Source organism: Bacillus rossius, chromosome 18 (assembly GCF_032445375.1).
Source record: "Bacillus rossius redtenbacheri isolate Brsri chromosome 18, Brsri_v3, whole genome shotgun sequence".
Taxonomy (NCBI): Eukaryota; Metazoa; Arthropoda; class Insecta; order Phasmatodea; family Bacillidae; genus Bacillus; species Bacillus rossius.
The window spans coordinates 24275477-24300969 of NC_086345.1; the positions used below are offsets into that span (position 1 = coordinate 24275477).

Consider the following 25493-nt stretch of genomic DNA (forward strand, 5'->3'; position numbering starts at 1 on the left):
TGCCTACCTTGCAGGGGTATCGCGGACTCGAGACGCCCTGGCGTTTCTCGGCGGCGCTGAGGGGGGGGGGGGGGGATCCAGAGGGGCGCCGACAGAACTTGCTCTGTCTCCGCCGGCCGTGTCGGGACATGAATTATGCATTCGTTAGCACGTCGTGAACTGCCGCGAGCCCGAAATGTGTAGGACCTTCCCTGTGCTGTCGGAATGCTCGAGAACACGGAACTACAGAGATGCTAATGTGAGAAACGGCGCAAGGCGTAAAACACAAGAGAGAGAGAGAGAGAGTGCGTGTGTGTGTGTGTGTGTTTGTACGAAGAAAACTCAAAAATTCACCACACCGATTACTAGCTAGATTATTCCAGATAGACTATGTTTAATTTTTGTTGTTGTTTTCTCTTGATAAAACAATAATTGTAACTAAAGCTTTAAAAAAAATAGACCATTTACTGCTGTCTTGGTTTACACTGATAAAACCCATTTCGAGCCAACACATGGAAAAAAAAACTTGATTTTGAAATGTGCTCTTTTAACCTTATATATAAAAATATATCTTGCATATGAACATAATTTTACGGTTTTTAACACAGAATTTCTGTTATTATCTTTGCCGTCATACTCTGTTGGATCATAAATTCCATAACAATAAAATATTTACCTGTTAATATTTGAATATTTTTTTCACCTTAAATGTTACAAAAATTTCGGTTACCGAGTTCAATGAATCCACAAGTCGTTCAAAAACTGGTCAAATATGTCGTGAAATCGCAATTCCTTCTTCCACGAGTGTGTATCAGTGGTTTAAAACGAAATGCTTTATTTGTAATTCGGAATACGCTGTAATTTATTTCCTAAAAACAATTTATTTGAAATTGCAAATAACTCTTAGCTTGTTCGGGGTAATTACTACGTTGAAACATCCGTAGGATTACTGTAATTTCTAATCAAGTAAGTTGTGACAACATTCACGTAACCTTTTTCGGGTGTATTATGTAAGGTATTACACACACTGTATTGAATTTTTAATTTTTTTTTGTAAATGGAACATAAATATTCATGTAAAATTAAAGATATTTGTAATTTGTAGATTTACATTAAAACAACTTTGTCACTACAAAATAGTGTTCGCGGTAAAGCTGGTTTCGGATTCTTACTTGGGGCCTTTATCTTTGTGTAGTCCCGTCACCTCCAATAGTTAAAGTTATTTTATAAGTATCATTTCCTGAATAGCTTTCGAGTATTAACGGTGCACATCCAATTATTAAATATTTTATTATACGAAAAAAAAATAACAACATAGCCAAGTTTTGAACAAAGTTACAATTTCTTTCTTGTAGTTTTAAAAACTACTGCTTTGCAACTGGTTTCCAAAGAAATCTTTTGTAAAAGTATAAAAAAAATTCTGTGTATTAATGTTCACACTGTATTTTAATAATTTTGTATATCAGTAAAGTTTTGCTTTGATTTGCAGATGTGTGTACACATGCCACATTGGAGGTACCGTAATACTTTGGTGTGTGTGTTGAGTGTGTGTGTGTGCAGTTTGTCATGCTGATAAGTGAAGTCGAAAAAAGAACTATAACGTCCCATCTGGATATCAAAACATTGTTTTGGTGGTGACGGAGCTCAAAATTAATTCCTGAATGATTTGTTGTTATAGTGAAATTTCTTTAATCCGGCATTTTACAGTTCGGAGCCAAAAGTATTCGCGCTTCTCGTACTCAGATATTTCCGGGTTGATTCTGGGCTGCCGGTTTTTGGAAGCCAGGTATCATTGATACACTCCCGGCGGTTTTAGTTCGCTTAGAGTTTATCATCAGGTCGGTTTCCTGTTACAATACAGTGTTCCCTGTTTTATAGCGAGTTACATTCCACATTTCACCGGTGCAGAACTATTCTGGCTCATGATTTTAAATTTTTTATTGATGTTTATTTAAGCATAAATGTTTAAATCAAGGATACCTATACGAATATTCAACTGTTAGACTTCATTTTTATTAGTTATGCTTATTAATGTTCCCAGTAATTACTGTAAACCTATTTCAGGGAACGGTTTACAAATAATTTCAACTGTTGGAGGCACTGAGACAACACTAAGCATAAATGCCTGGATAAGAATACGAACCCAGTATTACTATGAACAATATCTTGTAAATGTATTCAGTTTAAAAATAAAAATTACCGTAAATTTAAGCATTTTCGAACGAAGAAAGCAACAAGGAATAAGGAAAATTCTTCTTATTTCCAGAAACCTGAAATATTCTACACAAAAAAAATTTCTTTTACAAGAGATATCTTTTTGGAAACCAGTTGCCAAGTTATAGTTTGTTTATACAACAGTAAAGATATTGAAAATATGTACAATACGTGGTTATGGTTATTTTTTCACATATTAATTTTTTTTTTCGTGTTAATAATGAGTATTTCTTACAAAAATTGGCGCATAATATTATATCCTAATAGAGATTTCATTCAACCGTTTTATCGCGATCGTGAATGTTTGCAGTTAATACTGGAAAGCTATCCACGGAACGGTTCACAAATAACTTTAATTATTTGAGGTACAGAGAAATAACAAATCGTAAATACCAGGCTGAGAATTCCGTACCCAGTATATTACTGTGAACACTGTTTTAATGTGAAAGTACACGATCATTTCAGATCCGTTGAAAAAACGTGTTTTTGACGTGAATACGTCTTTACAATTGCTTCTATAGTGGGAGGCAATTCAAAAAAAGAATGATAACAAAATCGGGGGATAAAGTTTGGTGTTTCAGCTACAAATCTATCATCGCCATACAAAATTTAATCACACCACTGGTTAGCTAAAGGATCAAATAATCCGTCACGCTAAGTGAGGACTGTGACGCATCGCGCGCGGTGGAGGGGGAAGCGCCGCCATTTTGAGGTCATTTTGCTGCGTTTCGAGATTTCCATTTAGTATAACTTTTGACTCGGAGAAGCTACGGCGTTCGTTTGAGTTTCAATCGTCAGCTCTCGTCAAAATCTATCGATTGCATGTATAATATGGTGTTAAAATAAAAAATATAATATAATGTCGGCCTATACGCGTCAAAAATCCAAATCCAAACACAGAGATCGTATACGGTTGGAGAAGGCTTCCCAATGATACCAATAAAACACCATATGACGAAGTGAAGCAGTGCCGGGAACGTAAAAGAATGAATGCGGCCGAGCGGATCAACGGCGGTGCCAGTACATCTGCAGCTGGGGCGGTTGAAACTGCGCAAGTGGATGATCACTTCTTATTGTTCAAACATGATTACTTATAACATGCATAAAATAGCGTAATACTTATTTTTGTATATAAAATATTACCTGTTACGTACACGTATTCACGTACAACACACGGCGTGTCGATGACACAGCCACGCTCCATTTTTTTTGACGCGATAACGTCTTATAAATTGATGAACGCCGGCTGCAGGCACGAAAAATTGTCACGTTCCGCCTGAGCCGAGCGTGCAAGAACCGGCCAACCACCGTTGCGAGAAAAATCTTCTAAAATATCAAACAGGTTTAGGCGGGGCTTTTTTTAACTAATTGTTCGTTGATTATATCTAAACAAAATTATTTAAATTAAAATTTGCAAACAAAAACTGTAAATAATATATGAAAATTAAAAAAAAGTATGCAATTTTTTCATCAATGATATTCTTATGACTAGAGACCTGCAAAATTCGCGGATTCATTCGGTGATAGGCTAGAATTCAAACACATATGCCTCTTAGATTGGCTTACTGTTCATCTGGACGAATCTCAAACCAGTTATAAACCCTCAACCAAAGAAGGATCGAATCACAGAACAAACCAGCTGGGACGACTTGCAAGTCGGCAGCCAATGGACTTGCGTTATTTGCCCGAGTGTACAGGGGTATGTGCAGTCTATCCTGAAGGCCATCGAAATAGCGAATTTTGCAGGTCTCTACTTACGACTAGAGACCCGGAAAGTTCGCGGGTTCAATGACCTCCAGGATAGACTCCAATATCCAATACACACTCGGGCAAATGCCAACTGCTCATTGGCTGCTGACTTGTGAGTCGTCTCGACTGGGTGGCCTGTGATTCGACACTTCTACGAGTGAGGGTCTCTAATTGGCCCTCAGTCCTCCAGATTAACAGTGAACCAATGACAGAAGCAGCACTAAGGTATAATTATTTGAATTTCAGCATAACACGAAATGAAACCGGCGAATTTTCCGGGTCTCTACTTATGACGTTATCAAGTAAAATTATCGTCCTTAAACCGACTTTACAGATAAACCCCCTCTTTTTTTTTACGGTGTATCAGCCTCGCTTGCGGCCTCTGTTGCGTGGGTGCGAGTCGGTCGGATGACGTAGACCACCAGCGGGAGGAGGGTAGTGGTGGGGGGGGGGGGGGGAAGGTCGTCTCGCATGTGGTGGCCCGCGGAATACAAATCAGGCCGCCTTAATTCGCTCGCGCCTCTCTCTGTCCCCGTAGTCTGTGCCATAGCCTGCACCGAGGGTACTGGCTGGTGTTGTTCCACAAGCAGCGCCCAACCATGGTGTACTCCGTCTCAGAACCACATCTCGTCCCATTAAACAAGTTCATACATCGCACCCTGAGTACAACACTGTCGTAAAACTCAAAAAAAATCAGTGCAATACTATCACAACTCGTTTGTAGAGAGACCTGCGAAATTCGCGTATTCATTTCGTGATATGCTAAAATTAAAATAATTATACCTTAGCGCTGCTTCTGCAATTGGTTCACTGTTAATCTGGAGTAATGAGGGCCAATTAGAGACCCCTCGCTCAAAGAAGTGTCGAATCACAGGCCAACCAGTCGTGACGACTCACAAGTCAGCAGCCAATGAGCAGTTGGCATTTGCCCGAGTGTGTAGAGTGTAGTAGAGTCCATCCTGGAGGTCATTGAATCCGCGAATTTTGCAGGTCTCTACTCATTTGCCATAGTCTTGCACAAATTCTTATATAATGTTTGCCAGAGTGCAACACTACATTATTATTTGCCCATAAGTCCCGTAAAAGTAAATATAATATTGCGATAGTCTTGCAGTGCCTAGATAATGATATTTTCCTGCTTATGGCAAAAATATTTCACATACTCAATTTTTTGAGTTACGATAGTCTTGTACTTCGGGTGCGATATACATATATATATATATAGACCGGAAAAATTCGCGGGTTCAATGACCTCCAGGATGGACTCCAATATCCTATACACACTCGGGAAAATTCCAACTGTTTCATTGGCTGCTGACTTGTGAGTCGTCTCGACTGGGTGGCCTGTGATCCTCCAGATTAACTGTGAACCAATGGCAGAAGTAGCTCTAAGGTATAATTGTTTGATTTTTAGCTTTAACAAAATGGAAATGTCTGAAGTCAATAGTGACAAATATTATTCCATGTGAAGTAATAGGCGTTTAGTTGGGTTTTTTTTGGAGGGGGAGGGGGAAGAGAGAATGAATACAACTACCTATCATAACAATGTCGGGAGACCCTTTTGTAAATTATCAAAGTGATATTTATTTCTTACCGATGGGGAAAATGCTCCATATAAATTTATGGAAAAAGCTCTTTTTGGCATTTTAAAAAAAAACCTGTTTAAATCGATCTGGTGTCTCTCGGTTTCTAGGACTCCCCTGCAATTTGTAAAAAATAAAAAAAAATAAAAAAAAAGGTTGTCTGTAAAGTCGGTTTACGGACGATAGTTTAACGTGACAACGTCATACCAAAACATTGATGAAATAATTGCATATTTTATTAATAAAATTCAATCATTTTTATTTTAATAATAAAAGAATAAATACTTGTAATTATACTAATAATCAGATTTTTAAAATGCAAGAATAATTAACCTTTATTGCCAAAATTGTTGTTGTAATAAGCAATGAAAACCACATCAACATTTCACTTCACTTTATAAACAGTCGAGTGGAAGAGAGATAGATGCGGCGCAAGTGTACAATGAGCGTGACGGGACACAGCGCAACGGAACAACGTGCGTAACGGGACACAGCGTAACGGGACAGTGTGCGTAACGGGACACTTTTTCGTGCGTGCAGCCATGCGTTCATCGATTTATTAGACGTTGTCACTTCAAAAAATAAAAAACCTCCTGATTCATTCGTCCTCGTTAGTTTTTTTTTTCGGGAGAGACACTTCCAGGACGTACGCTCGCCGGAAGCAGTCGACCACTCACGCTGAGAGAGTCCTTCCGGGAAGGGGGGGGGGTGTAATTGCATTTCCGGTGGCGCGAACCCCTTTCGACAGGGGGTGGTCTTGTCTGCGGCGGCCGCTGAGTGTGAGAACTGTCAGCGAGTCGAACACTGTAAGGGGGGGGGGGGGGTTGGTTGGTATAGCTCTGCCCGGGGTGGATTTGAAGGTTCGGGCGATAGTTTGTAGACGTAGAAGTAGAGGGAGGAGGGGAAGTAGACGAAGCTATTAGCCCTCCTCCCCTGAGGAGCTGGTTGATAGGGACACCACAAAGATGGCTTGTCTGTAGATAGCGCGGGAGTTGGTAGTGGGGGGCCCGTCCACTCCAAAACCACCCCTCCACTCCTTTCGCCCCTCTCTTTCGAGTCTTCGCGGAGTGGTGAAAAGGAGGATGAGGAGAGGGGGTAAAGAACGAAGGGTGGTGGAAGTGGTGGTAGGGGAAAAGCCAAAACGCCCATACTCCGACCCCTGTAGAGTGGGGAGGCTGGCCTTAACTAACTTCGTTCTAATTACCCCCACGGCTCGATTGCGTCAACAGGCTCTTGTCGGAGGGTTTTACAGGAGAAGGGGGAAGGAAGGGGTTGAGAGAGGGGAAACGCGTCGACGCGGTAAAACACAGGCTCGGGGAAGGAAAAGGTTCTGCGGGTACTTAAGAGGGTCGCTTCTGCAAACAAACCCCCCTCCCCTTTAACAATCTCTCTCTTTCCCCCCTCTCCATCCCAAACTCTTGTATCTCTCTGCGATCGCCACGTGATCGTTTCAATTGCAACTGAGAAGTCTCAAAACCACGCACGGCGAAAGTTTATTTTATCCGGCATTACATTGTTCCGACGCGTTCTACGCCTTTATATTACAAATATTTGTTAATTTTTTTTTTTTGCATTTACACGAAAAAAAAAACAACTTTATCAAAATAAAAAAAATAGAGTTCGCGGTAACACTCATCCAATACGAGGAGGAAAAAAAAATGTTGAGATTTGTAAACTAACTCTTCGCTCTGAGCCTTAGACTTTGAGTTTATACCATTTCTTATGTACCCATGTTTTTTTTTTCTTCTCTCTTTCATACTATTGAAATGTGAAAGTACTCTGTAATATTTAGTTTTTGTGATTGTACAGTATGTTCGTATACATGTATATATTTGTATTAATTGACTTGTTCGATATCCCGGAGTCCTTACCTCTATATGGGATCTACAGATCAAAAACTGAATAAATTAATTATTAAATAAAAAAGGCATTTATGCTTTTTATTGTTGTCCCAGGTGCCTCAAATAAATTGTTGAAGTCATCTGTAAACCGTTACCTTAATGGCTTTCCAGTTTTAACTGTGCGCGTGTATGAGCATGATAACAACTAACAATGCACAATTATATTAATACTCGATTATCTTTGCTTGAATGAAACATCTATTAAAATAGAAAATTATGCGCCAGTTTTCGTGATAAATACTCTGTATTATCTTGAGAAACGCGTGTTTCAAAAAATAACCACGTTCATTTGTTGTACACAGTTGTGATGTCTTTCTCGTAGTGTTACGAACTATTTCTAGGCAACTGGTTTCCAAAAGAATAATTTATTATTAAGAAGATAAGCGACTTTAAACGGAAGTGTGGCGACACAAAAAAAAAGCAAGCTAGCAACTTTTTGGCAGTAAATTTAAGTTTGGTGGGTTCCAACACCTATACCTTTTATTGCTTTACTTTTTATTGACTTTCGTGACACATGAACCCCTAACACGGGCTCATAAGTCGTAGAAATGCGTTAGTTTAAGCTTCCAGTAATATGTTAATATTTATTCTTTCGCATAAAAGCAATGAATTTATATAGATTTTTTTTTAATTCCTATCCTTAAATAATCATTGCAATGGAGAAGATGGATTAAAAATAAAAAATAAAATAACACTGATATACGCCGTTGATGGTTTACAAGAGTGGACATTTGACATGATCTCATTTGGCTTATTCTCCGTTGTGCTTACGTATTAATTTTTGTTGCCCATTTTTTAGTTGTTTTTTTTTTATGACAACCAGTGTAAACCATTTATGGCTTTGCTGAGTTACGCGCATTTTTTTTTTTTTGAAAATTAATGGCTATCGTAAAAAAATTTTTGTATTTTGTTTTCTCTATTGTTATCGGGCTACGGTAGCATCGACCAATAGACCGTAAATTGATGAGGGCAAGGTCAGAGGTCACAGCGCAGGAGCGGGGCTGCCCGCAGGAAACGGAAGCTGGCACAGAGGAGTCGAAAATCACTTCCTCCCCCCCCCCCTTTCTAACTCACAACTCAACCCCCCTCCCTCCACCCAACCTTCACGCGCCAGGCTTTGTCCTGGCTTCCAAGCGTTCTCGAGAATCGAAACTCCTGTACTGTTTGGAGCAGAGTACAGTTGTGGTGACTTATAATGTGTTAGGCCGGTGTTACAGGACACAAAAATAAGGGCCTAGGTGTTGGATATGCTACAACTGTTCCCTAACCCTATTCCTAGTGAAAAATAGGACACTGCCCTTTTTTTTTTTTTTTTTGACAGTGATAACGTCTTATAAATCGATGAACGCCGGCTGCACGCACGAAAAAATTGTCACGTTCCGCCTGAGCCGAGCGTGCAAGGAACCGGCCAGCTACCGTGCGAGAAAATCTTGTATAATATCAAATAGGTTAAGGCGGGCTTTTTAACTAATTGTTCGTGAATATATTTACACAAACTATTTAAATTAAATATGCAAAAACTGTAAATAATATTTGAAAATTAAAAAGTACACAATTTTTCATAAATGTTTTCTTATGACGTTATCACGTAAAATTATCGTCTGTAAACTGACTTTACAGACAAACCCCCCTCCCCTTTTTTTTAAGTGAAACTTCTTTGAGCGCAATGAGAGTAAAATTTAAAGGCCGAATTTTAAAGCTACGTTTTCGGGAAACATTGTTGTGAAAAGTTTCTGATGCGAAAAGGACAGAGAATAGGTACTTGGCTAAAGAGATATAAAGGTTATAACTATGTTATATACGTTGCTGGGTTCGTTTTCGTTCCCCTCTTTGTGCGATGGTTCGTCTCCTGCCAAAATAGCAATAATAAACAAAGAGATAACTGAACTAAAGAATAAGGCAGAGTGTATGCGCATGCGCTTGTTTCAGAAAATAGATATAGGTACCCTGTACAGTCAGCTGTAAGCTGCTACCAGCAAGCTCACATTCCTCCTTGTTCAACCAGCAGCGTAGAGAGCGCTGCTGAGACAGTCCCTGCATTACCCGCATAGATAGCGCTACCTGTTATGAATTTCATTTTTCGTTCAGGGATTTGGCGTGTTCCAAATGACAGAAATGTTTGAAGAAACAGTAACACGCACAGTTTTTCTTGTTTATTTACTAGGGACTCGTAATTTTTTTGTCTGTCCTTCATCTCTTTATTTTTTCTACCCCTTGCTATAATTGTTGGTCGTATAATATTATATCGGACGAAAGTTGTAGATAATATTGTAAGGTTTTACATTAAATAAAATCGGATATATAGTATACATGGTATGGAAATATGGAAATATATATTTTTTAGTTCTACTACTTTTTTTCACTCCCTTGCTACAATAGTTCGTTTTATAAAAAATTGGTTTAGACAAAAGTACCGAACAAAAATTAGACGATTTACATAAACATTTTTAACGGATTCGATTGTGTCCCTATCTGAGGGAGTTACGAATTTTTTTTGTCTTTCAATCTTTTTTTTTTTTTCACTCCTTGATATTATTGTTGGTCGTATAAAAAATTATTTCGGACAAAAGTTGTAAATTTTATTGTAAGGTTTTACATTAAATAAGATTGTGTTTAATAGTGTGCATGGTACAGAAATTAGAAAACTTTTTTGCCTCTTTTTTTACCCACTTGCTGTAATGGTCGTTTTATCAAAAAAATTGTTTTTGACAAAGTTTGAGATAAAATTTATAAGATTTACAAACAATTCTAACGGATTCGATAGTTTATCTAATAAGGGATTTATAATTTTTTTTACCTCCAATTTTTGTGTTCCACTCCTTGGTCGTATAAAACATTATTTGAACGAAAGTTGTGGATAATGTTTTAAGGTTTTACACTAAATATGAACGAGTTTGATAGTACGCGTGGTACGAAAATTCTGTTTGTTTTTTTAATTCTACCCCAATTTTTTCATCCATTTTCTGCAATGGTTCGTTTTATAGAAAAATTTGTTTAAGATAAATACGAACATTTCAAACGGATCGATAGTGTGTCTACTAAGAGAGATATAATATAAAATAAATGTACAGCATATTAGCCTTTATACAGCTACGATTTGTTTTGCTATCCAATTGCTAACCAGCTGACTTCAACTTCAGGATAGACTCCCACTCCACAGACTAATAAACAAACCAAAGATTTTAACAGTCACAACTCATTGCTATAACATACACTATTTTCATAATTAAAAACCTGCGAACTGCCAAGATTATTCAACATTGTCAAAAAAAATTTTTTTTACAAAAGTATAATAGTTTGCAATATGTCATTTCATTAGTACACAATCCCGTAAACTCTGTAATTAATAAAGACAGGAAAAATTCGCGGGTTCAATGACCTTTAGGATAGACTCCAATATCCTCTACACACTCGGGCAAATGCCAACTGTTCATTGGCTGCTGACTTGTGAGTCGTCACGACTGGGTGGCCTGTGATTCGACACTTCTACGAGTGAGGGTCTCTAATTGGCCCTCAGTCCTCCAGATTAACAGTGGGCCAATGACAGTTGCAGCACTAAGGTATGAATTATTTGAATTTTTAGCATAGCACGTAATGAACCCGCGAATTTTTCAGGTCTCTTAGTAATTAATATTGTTTTGTAAAATTATTATTTTTTTTTTCACATTTAAGTCGTTACGTCTAAGAAATATTGACGTTTTCTTTATATTTTAAAACTTAAATTTTTGATGTTGCTATTTCTCAGACGCACGGTATGAGTTTTTTTTCAGTGGCCATGTTCCGTCTGTTGAGTTGCGTCCCGCAACCCTCACCCCCCCTGGACTTACACCTCCATGGAACTAGCCTCGGCGGCCGCAGCACGCACGCACGCACGCACGCACGACCTCGACGTACCCGCACATGCGCGGAGTGACGCCTCGGTGCGCGCTGCGCCGCTGCTGGCTTGATTGAGGATGCTTCTGCGACCTCGCGGGCTTCCACACCCGGGCTCTCGGTTAAGGCCCTTACCCACACCGGGGCTCTCGGTTAAGGCCCCTGCCCACACCCGGGCTCTCGGTTAAGGCCCCTGCCCACACCCGGGCTCTCGCTTAAGGCCCCTGCCCACACCCGGGCTCTCGGTTAAGGCCCCTATGCGGCACCTACGCAAAAAAAAATGGCGACTCCTGTGCGTAAAGCGTTTTGTGTTCTGCAGTTTGTCAAAAGTGGATCTATCATTTTAGTCCTCCCCATTGGAATCTCTTTGTACGAGAGTGGTTGAATGTTGGATTGGTGTTGATGGTTGAGACGACAGAGCTCTTTTTTGCTGTCCCCACGTTCACCTGACATAACTCCATGCGATTTTTTTTTTCGTTTGAGGCTTTATAAGTAATTTGTTAGTAATTTATTTAGTTTTATATTGTATTTGTAAGTATTATCCATTTTCTTTTACTTTATTTTTATTTAGGTAAACAAAGTTGTGTACGTTTTGTTTTATTATCACTTTCCGCACAGAAAACATTTTTTTTATTCTTTCACAAAAGATTACATTGTTAATCAGTTCCCAAAAACTAGTTTTTAATCCTACAACAAAGATTTTGTAACTTTGTACAAAATGTAGCTGTTTTTATCTTTGCATACATAAAATACGTTTTTCGAGGTAATTTTTTGAGGTAATACTAACTAACTAAATCTTACGAAAATTAGCACATAATTTTATATTTTAATACATGTTTCATTTTAGCAAAAAAAATTCAAAACATGGAAAGATAATCGATTATTCAAAAATTGGAAAATATTTTATTTTATCATGCTTAATTAATGTGCACAGTTAATAACGGAAAGATATTCAAGGGAACGGTTTACAAATAACTTTAACTATTGAAGGTACTGGGGAAACACAAAGCATACATGTCCGGGTAAGAATCCAAAACCCAGTATTACTGCGAACACTATTTTTTTTAAGTGGTGCATTTGTTTTCATATAATAATTTTACAGATTTAACAAATATTAATTATTTCGTGACTATTTTTGTTCCATTCACGAAACAAATTACAGTGCAAATTGCTTTGTGAAAACGTGTGCGGATGAGGAGGCACGCCGTAAATTCGCCACAAGAAATAAGTCAGTGAAATAAAATATAATATGTAGAATGCAGTGATCCCACTGCCGTAAAGGTGAGTTGAAATTCGACGACACAAAACTACAAAATGAATGTCCTTGGGAATTTCAGGATCACTGGGTGGCGGTCGCACAGACAATCGGGAGACATGGGCCCCGCACTCGCAAATGACCGTTTTCCTTCCGTTACGGAAGTTCACAGAAAGAGAAAAAAAAAAAAACACATCCGTGACCAGGGACACAAATAGACTTCCGCCATCTGTAAATCATTATCAGAGCTCCGGGCGTATTAAATTTGAAACGCATTATTTCAGATGCAGAAATTTATTTTAACGGGTTAGTATCCTAAATTATTTTGATTATAATATTTTTGTTTTTTTTTTCTCATGATTATTTTAATAAATTTATAACATAAAAAATACTTAATTGTTTTAAAAAGGATTTTTCTAGTGAACAAGTTTAGATTTTATTATTTTTATGAACTCGAATGGAAAATATGTTCAAACTCATTATTTTTAGTAGCTACATTATTCGTAAATCGATCAATTTTAGGTTTTCTCAAAACCCCGTGGAAAAAAAAAATCAGCTTTTCTTTGGTTTTAGGGAAACCTAATTTTTTTTATATATATATTTAATGGATGATAGGCCTACACTAAAAATAAACAGTTTCATGAAGAAGGCTACGTATAAAAGTTTAATAAAAAACCAGTTTCCAAGTAACAGTTTGTAAAACTACAAGAAATATATCGTGACTTTGTACAACAAATGGATATGGATAATTTTTCATATTTGAAATACGTTTTTAGAGATATTACTGAGTTTTACGAAAATTGGCGCATAATTTTATATTTTAGTAGATGTTTCATTCCAGCATAATTTTTTTTAAACATTGGAAAAGATAATAGAAAAAAAAATATAATTGAACTCTTTATTTTGTTTTATTGTGCTTATTTATTCTGTAAACGGTTTACGTATAACTTTAACTATTGGAGGTACCTACTGAACAACACAAAGCAAGAATTCCCGGCCAAGAATCCAAACCCAGTACTTATGCGGGCACGTTTTTCGTAGCGATACAGTTTTTTTTTTTTTTTCGTGTATACGTACAAATTTACAATTACCTGCAATAATGAATATTTCTGTTCCATTTACAAAAAAAATGTACTGTGTATATTTACTGTTATTGTTGCAACAGTCTCTTTGTATTCAGCACACTGTGGTCATCTGTGCTGATTTTGTTATGACTGCATTCCTTCCATGAAAGTATTTAACATTTGACATCCGCTGATAATCGCTTCTTCCCCGTGTGTTTTATGCGTTCATGTTTTGTTGTCTGTTCCTGAGAGTTTTTTTTTTCCTTCTTATTATAACAAACAGCGTAAACGAGCTCCCTGTACGTTGTTGGTAAATATAACCGAAATATTAATCGAAAATTACTGATATTATAAAGTTTGTACATTCACATGAAAATAAACTTTACCACTTAAAAATAACGCTCGCAGTAATTTTTGGTTCGGATTATTACCCACGCATTCATACTTTTTGTCATCCCAGTACCTCCAATAGTTAGAGACCTGCAAAATTCGCGGTTTCGATGGCCTTCAGGATAGACTGCACATACCCCTGTACACTCGGGCAAATAACGCAAGTTCATTGGTTGCCGATTTGTAAGTCGTCTCAGCTGGTTTGTCTGTGATTCGATCCTTCTTTGGTTGAGGGTTAATAACTGGTTGAGATTCGTCCAGATGAACAGTAAGCCAATAGCAACATTATCTAAGAGGTATATGTGTTTAAATTCTAGCCTCTCACCGAATGAATCCGCAAATTTTGCAGGTCTCTACCAATAGTTAAAGTTATTTGTAAACCGTTCCCTGAATAGCTTTCCAGTGCTAACTGCGCACATTACTGAGCATACCAAAACAAAATTAATCCAATAATTTAATATTCGATTAATTTTTCCATTGTTTAAAAATGATTTATGTTTGAATAGAACATTAATTGCGATATAAAATAAATAGTCAATTATTGTAAGAAACATTCAGTAATATCTCGAAAAACGTTTTGTAAGGAAATAGCCATGTGTTGCACTATTACAATATCGTTTTTTTATATATATAAATTACAAACTATTTCTGGTTTTCAAAGGAATCTTTTGGAAAAATGCAGAATTTTTTTTTCTGAAGTATTGTTTCGCCATGAAATTATTTTTAATTATCCTTTATTGTAACCGAAGGCGAAGGCCCTTGACAACAATAGTTGGGGGAAAAAAACAATGGAGATTTTTTTTTCCTCGGCGGAACGTTAAAACACGCGTGAATTCTCGAATGCATGTCGTGTTTACAACTGCGTGACCGGACACTTATAAAGCCGGCCTCAAAACACGCAAGGCAGACTTATCTTACCAGGTCAAGGACCAGAGAGAGAATTAAAAAAAAAAAAAAAATTGGTTGTCTGTAAAGTCGGTTTACGGACGATAGTTTAACGTGACAACGTCATAACAAAACATTGATGAAATGAATTCATACTTTTATGAATAAAATTGAATCATTTTTATTGAATTATCACTATTTTGTATGGATACAAAGAAGGAGTGAAATGAAATCTACAATTTAATTAATAATTTTACTTTTATTTGCACCCATTAATTCAAATATGTTTATTACTTTAACGAAGAGATTATTTTAACTATAACTTTTATACATGTTTGCTATTTAACTTCTTCCAATCTCTGTGTTGTTCTGTTAAGGATAGGCCGATGATAGGAAAAGTAGGAAACGAATGGGAGTGTTTCAAGTTTAATGTGCCTCGAAAAAGTCAAGTCGATGGTGGTTCCAATCGAGTGGAAGAGAGATAGATGCGGCGCAAGCGTACAATGAGCGTAACGGGACACAGAGTAACAGTACAATGTGCGTTACGGGACATTTTTTTTCGTGCGTGCAGCCGGCGTTCATCGATTTATTAGACATCACGTCAAAAAAATGTGAGCGCGTTTTTTCATTACTCGTCAGACGTGTGTGCAACATCTTAACCTCGGTAGCGAGCTAATGCGTGTGTTCTCGTGTTGCAAGTACCTACACTTATAAAACGAAACTCGGACGTACAAAATTTAACGTAGCATTCTTTGAAATAACGCCGAGCGTGACAAATGTACGCAAATGGTATTTTCAATGGTATTTCAATTCGCTGCTGCGGCAGCGAATTCTAGTGGCGGGTGCGGAAACTACGTGTGATTCGCGTCCAGAAAATATAGGTGAAAAAGCAATTTTTTTTGACGTGACAACGTCTAATAAATCAATGAACGCCGGCTGCACGCACGAAAAAGGATGACTCCTTGTCCCGTTACGCTCATTGTCCCGTTACGCTCATTGCACACTTGCGCCGCATCTATCTCTCTTCCACTCGATTGGAACCACCATCGATTTGACTTTTTCGAGGCACATTAAACTTGAAACACTCCCATTCGTTTCCAAACTTTTCCTATCATCGTCCCCTCCTTAACAGAATAACGCAGATTGGAAGAAGTTAAATAGCAAACATGTATAAAAGTTACAGTTAAAATAATCTCTTCGTTAAAGTAATAAAAATTTTCGAATTAATGAGTGCAAATAAAAGTAAATTTATCAATTGAAATTGTAGATTTCATTTTCACTCCTTCTTTGTATCCATACAAAATAGTGATAATTCAATAAAAAATGATTCAATTTTATTCATGAAAGTATGCAATCTTTTCATCAATGTTTTTTTTATGACGTTGTCGCGTTTAAACTATCGTCCGTAAACCGACTTTACAGACAACCAATTTTTTTTTTCAATCTACTGCGATGTTCTTTTTGCACCTGACACCGACTGCAGTTCGCCGCAGCTGTATATCTTGAAGTTTGGCGGGGCCGTGACGATTGGCAGAGACAACTGCTGCCAAGGTCGCGTTGACACTCGCAGAGCTCTGGCGATACTTGGCCTGTCGTGACAGGTCGGGGAAGTTTTCAGCACGAGGCATGGCGTTCTCCTGTCTCCACGTCGTGAGACGCGCCCTGCCTTCGTCATCAGAACGAATGAAAGGAAGAATGAACGAAATCTCTTAGAGATTCTAAGGGCGAGCCGAAACACAGAGACTAGATAGGAAAAAAAAAATAGAAGTATTCCTAACGATCGTTACTTACTCAGAGAAAAAGATGTTTGTTTGAATCAAACAAATATTTGTTTGTATATGGCGAAACAAACAATTACTTGATGGAACAAAATATTTTGTTAGTTGAACCAAACTCGGTAAGTCACAAAAATCATTTGTTTCACCTAACCAAATATACATTTGAGTTGAAAAAAAAATCATTTTTGTTGGGTCAACAGAATCTTTCCTACTACAAAATATTTGTCTGAATTAACAAAATATATTTATTTCGCCGTATATAAACAAATATTTTGTTGAGGCAAACAAACCTTTCTCTCAGTGTACGATGAGTGATGCCCACGCAACCGCCTGCGCTAGCGACCAGGGTTGGTCTACAACATATCAATTCGAAAGTACGCACGAAGAAGACCGAGTTAACCAAATTCACGTCTTTATATAGCCTCGACAAGACGTAGGCGCATGCGCAGCGTGGACAGGTACAACTCGGGAGGGGTGAGGAAGGAAAAATCGGACTTAGAGGAGGGGAAATCAGCAGTCCCGCGGCGGGCACTTCAAAATAAGTCATTACATCGGGCTGCCGGCTCAGATTAATGAATGAACGGATGAATGAGTTAATTAATGAACAAATGAGTCAATTAATGGACGAATGAGATAATTAATGAACGAATAAGTTAATTACTGAACGTATTATTTAATTAATGAACGAATTAGTTAGTTAATTTAAAAACTAGTTAATTAATGAACAAATGAATGAGTTAATTAACTAAAGAATGATAGAAAGATTGAAAGATAAATGAACGAATGTACGAACTAATGATTGAATGAACGAACGAATTAATGAAAAAATTAATTATTTTCGGTTACAAATCCGGAACTTTCGCGGGTTCATAAAACTGTAAAAAAATTTTTTTTTTCTTTTACAAGGAAAATCATTGGAAACTCTATTGCCAAAACTGTAAAACTGCTAAGCATGGATTCGTAAAATTTAAAATAGTACAAAGCTCTGCAATGTAGTTTTTACAAGTGATACAGTTGGCAACTGAGTTTCCAACGACTTTCCTTGTAAAAGCACCAAAAAAAGTTTTTACAGTGAATAATCGGTAGATTGACTTTAAGGTGATGTGTGTCTCTGGTACCAAGGGTGAATCCAGCTTAAAACGAGAAAAAAAAAGTGTCGTAGGGGTAAAAGGGATGGGGAACAATTTTCTGAAATCAAATTATTTTATAGAAGAGTCTCGCTGTTAGTGGGTAAATTCCCATGTTTTTTTTTCCGGGATATCAAGTGAATTCCCTGACTTAACCTTAACCAATTCCAGCTTCCCTAGCTTTTCCCTGACTTCCCCTGACTTCCCAGAATGTATGTATACACCATGAATTTAACATTTAAAAAAAATTCGACCCAACTGCGGGCGATATTTCATAAGATTATAAAAAAAAAATCATCGGAATACAAACATTCAATGCACGGCGGTTGCAAGTCAAACATGTCCCATTACCAAGAATAAAAATACAGATGGTCGAAATACATAGCTGAATTCACTTTTCTGTAGGACCAACCCCCCCCCCCCCCCCCCCCCACGCCTTTTCCGATAAACCCAAAAAAAATCTGACATAATTCTGCGATGTGTTTTTTTCTTCTTTTCTCTTCGGAACTAATATCCCGCCATTTTGCTCATTTTTTATTGCCCCGAATCGGAACAGAAATGAAAAAGGGTTGGTTTGGTGGGGGGAAGGGGGGGGGGGGTTAGGTTAGGAACAGACAGCTAGCTGTTCCTATTTCAACCGTTTCCTGCATGAGGTCCAGTTTATTCTCACCAAGCGATCCCCATTATCCCCCGTCAGATTGTATCTGGTGGCATTTATTTTCTTCTACGGGGATTATATATATTTTTTAAATAATAAACATGGTAGAAGGGTGAAGAAGGGAAAAAACTTCTCTGCTTCGTGTACTGGTTCAAACGCTGGAGCGACGCGATTTATTTCGCGGCAGGAGAATTTTCATGAAAAGACATCAGACCGCCAGCTAAATCTTCTTTTTTTTTTCCCCCACCCGGGTCGTCAAAAACGTATTTCACTCTGCCGTCGGAAGGAAATATTCCTCCGCCCTCCTTTTTTATGTATTTTTTTTTTTTTTACCAACGTCACACACCCCTTGAATTATTTACCCCCCACAACTAATATCCGCCGAATATCCAGTTACCCTCTCCCCACTTTTACAGAATACACGCGTTACGTCATACGTACGCGAAACGCTTGCAAATGTCACTGCAAAATTTTCGGAACGTTGAAGATTAAGATGCTAGTATCCTAAATTATTTCCTATATTTGAAAAAAAATATTTTCAATAAATTCATAATTTAATCATATTTCATGGTTTATAAAACATTTTTCTACAAAAATTGTCCTTTTTAATTTTTTTTTAAAAACTTAACGTTAGATTTTTTATGTAAGTCCTAGCATATAATGAAACATGAAATAGTGTCTTATTTCTATAGTTTTGGAGTCTTCATCTTAAAACTATTTAGGTAGGTACTTTTCGGAAATAATTAATAAATCAATCAAACCAAAACCATGTAAACCAAAGTATTTTTTAGCGTTTCCGAAAAACATATATTTATTTATGAATAATAAACTAATAATAAAGTGTTTTAAAACGAAGGCTAAATACGAATGGTTATTTCAAAAATGTATGCCACATGATTTCATACTTTCAGTACATGCTGCTACTGACATAAAAATTTGACTTTAAGTTCATGAAAAAAACACTAAATAAAGACATGCTTAGTAGTAGAACACGCCTTTAACAAACAATTAAAATTTGGTTACGTTGTGAATGTATTAAAATATAATGTTAAAAAAAATGTTTAGAAGCAAAATAATTTAGGATAGCTTACCACACCCTTGAAAAAGGATAAAAGGGGGTTAGTTATTTCATTTTCTTGTCATTTATATTGTTTAAGCCCTTTTCTCGTAAATTTTATCACGATGCCTCTCTTTGCAATTAGTGTTACTTCTCAAATTTTCTCAACAGATATTTATTAAATACGATTTAATAACGGTAAAAAAATCCCCCAAGTGTTCATAACGTTTAATAACATTTATTTAATATCTGGGTAAAAAAAACTCGTGACCCTGACAACAACAAAAAAGAGAACTGACGAAATAATATTTTTCAGGAAAATTAGTTATTTGATAGTAAGACCGAGAATTAAAGTGAATTTACAACCTCTATTTACCATCCTACGTACATACGTGATTACGTTGCTGTCTATGGCACATTCACGCAAACGCACGAATACGTAAGCTAGAGAATGTAAATTATGCGTCAAAAAATAACATTATTTTCAAAATACCGTTAATCAGTCAATTGAATTATTGTATCGTGTGATTGAGATAATACGTTAATGAGTTCGCACAAAAGTTAAAAGACACGATATTACAAAAAAAATGGTTGTCTGTAAAGTCGGTTTACGGACGATAGTTTAAAGTGACAAAGTCATAACAAAACATTGATGAAATGATTGCATACTTTTATGAATAAAATTGAATCATCTTTTATTGAATTATCACTATTTTGTATGGATACAAACAAGGAGTGAAATGAAATCTACAATTTAATTGATAAATTTACTTTTATTTGCACTCATTAATTCAAATATGTTTATTACTTTAACGAAGAGATTATTTTAACTATAACTTTTATACATGTTTGCTATTTAACTTCTTCCAATCTGTGTTATTCTGTTAAGGATAGGATGATGATAGGAAAAGTAGGAAACGAATGGGAGTGTTTCAAGTTTAATGTGCCTCGAAAAAGTCAAATCGATGGTTGTTCCAATCGAGTGGAAGAGAGATAGATGCGGCGCAAGCGTACAATGAGCGTAACGGGACACATCGTAACGGGACAATGTGCGTAACTGGACACTTTTTCGTGCGTGCAGCCGGCGTTCATCGATTTATTAGACGTTGTCACGTCAAAAAAGAGTAAACAATAATAATATATAAAATATAAGCATGTTCTGCGTGTGTGAGGGAAACTGGAAGGTGGAGAAGACGGTGGGATATATGCATATATAAAGAAGGGGTGGGGGGAAAACTTTAATTTCCGCTGGTTGCGAATGGCTTGCGAAAAGCGGACGTGAGGGTTATTCCTCCGTATCGGCTAGATTTATACTGCAGTCATCCCCTCACCCCCCAACCCCCCCCCCCCCCCGCCCTAAAAACCCACGCGCGAGAAACCTTGCATTTCCGCAGAACGCGTTTGCATCCTCCCCGCTACAAACCTCCTACCAACTTCCTTTTAAACACCCCCCACCCCCCAACCCAAAAAAAAATTCATATTTTTTTTTTTTTTTTTTTTTTTTTTGGAAAATCTTCTAGCAGAGCTCTGAGTCGCTGCAAAGGCGGTGTTGGTGCAGGAATCCCGACCTTACCGCCTCTCAGTAAAACCCGCACACACGCACACAATTCCCCTATGGATATACACGTCTACACTTCACATCTGATTGTTTTTTTTTTTTTTCCTTTTTACTTTTGTATATGTATGTTATTTGTACTTGTTTCATACTTGTATACTGCCAGCTTATATTGTACTATGTCTTCTAGCCGTATCTATAGATAACAATTAATAAACAAAACGTTTATAATGACTCATATTTTGGGAAAACAATGCTTTTGCAGCGATCAACATAATAATTATGAAGTGACTATGAAAACCTTTTCTACATCTGTAACGGCTTGAACAAAATATCATAGCCTGCGTGGATACATCTTGGAATATTGTAGTTTCTTGAAAGTAAAATAAACTTGGATGTCGGTCGAGTTGTTTTCCAGTTTACATCCACTGATTCACGCTTATTACAATACTAGAACACATACGTATAGGCATAACAGTCAAGACTATTAATGGAACCCCCCCCCCCCCCCCCCCCCAAAACCGCAAGTCTGAAGACACATACGGTGCGTAGGTCTTAAAAAAAAAATACCAGGTCTTTTAAAAACTCCTCAAGATATCAAGAGTGGTGTCTGTTTAAGAAAAAGACTTTCAATATTTTTTTTACCGTGTTTTTAGAAGAGTTAAAATTGCTAAAACGCATGTTTTCAGAGTAATTTTTAGGCGTAAATCAACCGGTGCAGATTCTTGAAAGCACTTGAGGGACTTGCATTACACCTTCATCTTCATTTCTCCGCCGTGTAATGTTACGGTCGCCGCTCATACGCACGACGAGAAGACTGCGCGCCAGTCCAGAGGAGACACCGCGCTAGAAGCACCAGCGAGCGTCGCGCTTATCATCCCGCCTCACTGGCACACACACCCCTGACGAGGTGGGACTCCTTTATAAATGATTTTTTTATAAATTCAAATGCAATCAGACGTGGGGAGGGGGGGGGGGGTTGGCCCAAGAGAACTTTGCTACAGGCACTTGCCGTTATTTCACGTGAAGAACGTTTCCCTGACGGAGCAATGGGAAATGACATTTGCTCTCTGGGCGTAACGATCCGAAAGGGTTTGTCCTTCCCTCCAACGCTGTTTATCTGCGCAGGAGGTCTCTTTTGAGGTCGTCTCGTCTGTCTCTATCTCTCTCTCTCTATCCATCTCTCTTTCTCCCCCCCCCCCCCTTCACCCCCAACCTAGCACCCAATAAGGTTCGCCAGACACAACCCTCTCAGGGTTACCACCATCGACAAGACCTCCGAGGACTGGTTAATTAAAACCGCGTAATTAACAACCGCCCCTTTCCGTCTGGGGGTGTTCTGCCTGGCGTCAGAAGTCCCACCAGGTGCTCCTGACGTCACTAAGAGGTCGGAAGAGTAGGCGTGGTGGGGTGGGGGGGTGGTTAGTTGTCTTCTCTCCTTCTCTCTCTCTGTCTCGAGGGAAAGGGTTCAGATCGGCACTCACCACAAAAAAAAAAAAATTCTGCAGTTTTACAAAAAACATTCCTTTTGGCAACCAACTGCCAAGAGTGGTTTGCGATACTAAAATAAAGATACTGTAACTTTGTATAACAAGCAATCATACACAGCACATTGAAAAGTGAATACAGTGAGGATAAAATAACAAAATAAAAATAATAATTTTTACTGAAAATTTAACTAAAAGGCATTCACTATAAAATTCAAAATTAATTTTTTTTTATAATCATAAGATATCATCTATTGAAATTAGTAATTTATAATGTTCAAAGTGAAGTACATTACGTATGTATAAGCAACTAAGCGGCTGACTAAGCAGGACTCTGCTGTGACGTCAGAGCGACCCTCCAAACTGGTGACAGGAGAATTCCAAGATGGCCGCTCGGAGTATTTAAAGAGCTTCCGTTTCCAGGTCCACGGGGGTTCGCTATTGGCCGAGAAGTCCTGACGCCAGTGCCATCGGGGCTGTGGTACTTTGCATGGCTACGGAACCCTCCGCTGCCTTTTACTCCCCCCGGTCGCAGTTAACCGGGGACGGGTTATGGATCCCGTCCGAAAAAGCCGAGCGAGTTAAGGGGATGCGGGTTATAGGTGCGCGGTCCCCGGCAGATTAAGCCCTCGGACCCGAGGGCGGGGCGGTGTTACGGCTTCGTTTAAGGTGGCGAACCCTCTTCGATACAACGAGGTCTCATCTGAACCTACCCTTATACGAGGTAACGGCTGACGGAAAGCTTCCCTGTCCGCAAAGTGCTCTTTCGGAAAACACCCTGTCTTTGGCCGGACGCCATCCCAACCTGTCCGCACTTTGACCGTTCTCCAGGGGAGTTCTCCGGCGTTATCGTCTCGGCCACTGAAACCTTAATCGCCTTAAAACCGTATCACGTAGCTCGATCTAACGGCGTCTTCCCGTCCTCCCATGCTAATGACTTTATTAACACTTCCCCGCCCACACACCTTCCTCCACAACGTTCACGTAGTAAAAACAGGCGCGTTTACACGTCGCTTCGAAACACTGTTAGCGAACTGACACCGTTTACAAATTAGCCAGGAATTTTGTTGCATTACATAACCCGAAAGTTATTTTTTTTTAATACATTTAAAAAAAATTGGCTGTCTGTATTTCGGTTTACGGACGATAGTTTAACGTGACAGCGTCATAACAAAACATTGATGAAAAGGTTGCATATTTTCATGAATAAAATTGAATCATTTTTATTTTAATAATAAAAGAATAAATACTTGAAATTATACTAGTAATATTATTAAAATGCAAGAATAATTAACCTTTATTGCCGAAGTTGTTGTTGTAATAAACAATGAAAACCACATTAACTTTTCACTTCACTTTATAAACAGTCGACGAAAAAGTTCTCGTGTAGATGACTTGTAACTAATTTTAAAAAACTGTCGTTTAACTATAAAGTTTAAATATAATTATATCCAAGTTTTCATATAAATAATCTGTAATCAAATATCTATAATCAATTATATGAATCACCATAATTTTTTACTCAATTTTAACATAACCTATTTTTACTGCACTCGTCGACAGCGTAACGGAACAGTGAGCGTAACGGGACACAGCGTAACGGGACAATGTGCATAACGGGATACTTTTTCGTGCGTGCAGCCTGCGTTCATCGATTTATTAGCATTTGTCACGTCAAAATCATTACGTTTTTATTGTGTCACATATTAGCTCTCGGTATATGGCATTAGGTTTGAGTAATTTCGTGAAAATGGAACGGAAATGTGTAACCACAGTCCTGCCATCTGTGGTGGATGGCGTGAAAAAAAGTTCACAAAGCCAAAGGGAAAATTTATAGTTTTAACTGTTTAATGTATTTTAACAACTAATATTTTGAAGACTTAAATCAGGTCCCAATCCGGGGCTTGGTAACATTTCAATTGTTTTTTCGCTTTTATCGGTGAATTTTCATTATTTATATGTGCTCTGCTTGTACAAATTTTCTGGATTTTTACAAAAAAATATATATATGGAAATAAGTTGCCAAAAAATTGCTTGTAATACTACAATAAATATATCGAAAATTTGTACAACACATGGCTATGGTCATTTTTGCATACATGAAATATGTGTTTTTCGATATAATACTGAGTAATTCTTACCAAAATTGGATCATGATTTTATATCTTAATTGATTCATTCAATTATAATTTTATAACACTGAGAAAATGATCAAATATTCAATTATTAGGCTTCAGTTTTTTCACTGTGATTAATGTGTGCGAATAATACTGGAAATGTTAGCAAATAACTTTTAACTATTGGAGGCACTGCAACAACACTAAATCATAAATGCCCGCGGGTGATAATCCGAACTTAGTGTTGCTGCGAACACTATTTTGTAGTGATTGTGTTTTTTTTTTTTTTTTACGTAAATGTACAAAATTTCAAACATTTTTAATTTTACGTGATTAATACTGTTGATTACAGTGTAAAACAGAAGGCGAACACAGTTCCGCCTAAACGCAACGGTATGTGTGTCAGTGTATTGAAACAAACAAACAACAAAAAAAGTTCGTTTACGACGCTTTTACGCGGAAAATTCCACCGTGGACTGCGCAATAGCGTGTGGTTTTCTCTTAAATGCTGACCACTTCGCACTTCTGTCAGCACTCCACGAGAAAGTGGCGCACTCAAAACAAAAAACCTTCGAAAAGGCGCACATGATCAGCAGAAATAGTGATGTATTGCAACGTACATTTTTTTGATGAAAATTTACACTTTTGACTAGCTTTGCCAGCCAAGTGATCTAAGCCTGGCTATTTGATAAATAAAATATTTATAAGTATATTTACTTATGATAACCTTAGACTAAATAGTTTTAAGACATAAGGTTACATATAAATATGAATGGCGAAAATGTATACAAGTGTCGGAAAATCGATATTTCAGGTCAATA

At 37.6% G+C, this 25493-nt stretch overlaps 1 protein-coding gene across 1 annotated transcript in view; it reads right to left on the bottom strand.

The window, feature by feature from the left end:
• LOC134541255 (extracellular serine/threonine protein CG31145) overlaps window positions 1-25493 on the bottom strand; it is a 373303-nt gene that overhangs the window by 249319 nt on the left and 98491 nt on the right. The gene's annotated exons all lie outside the window — the stretch shown is intronic.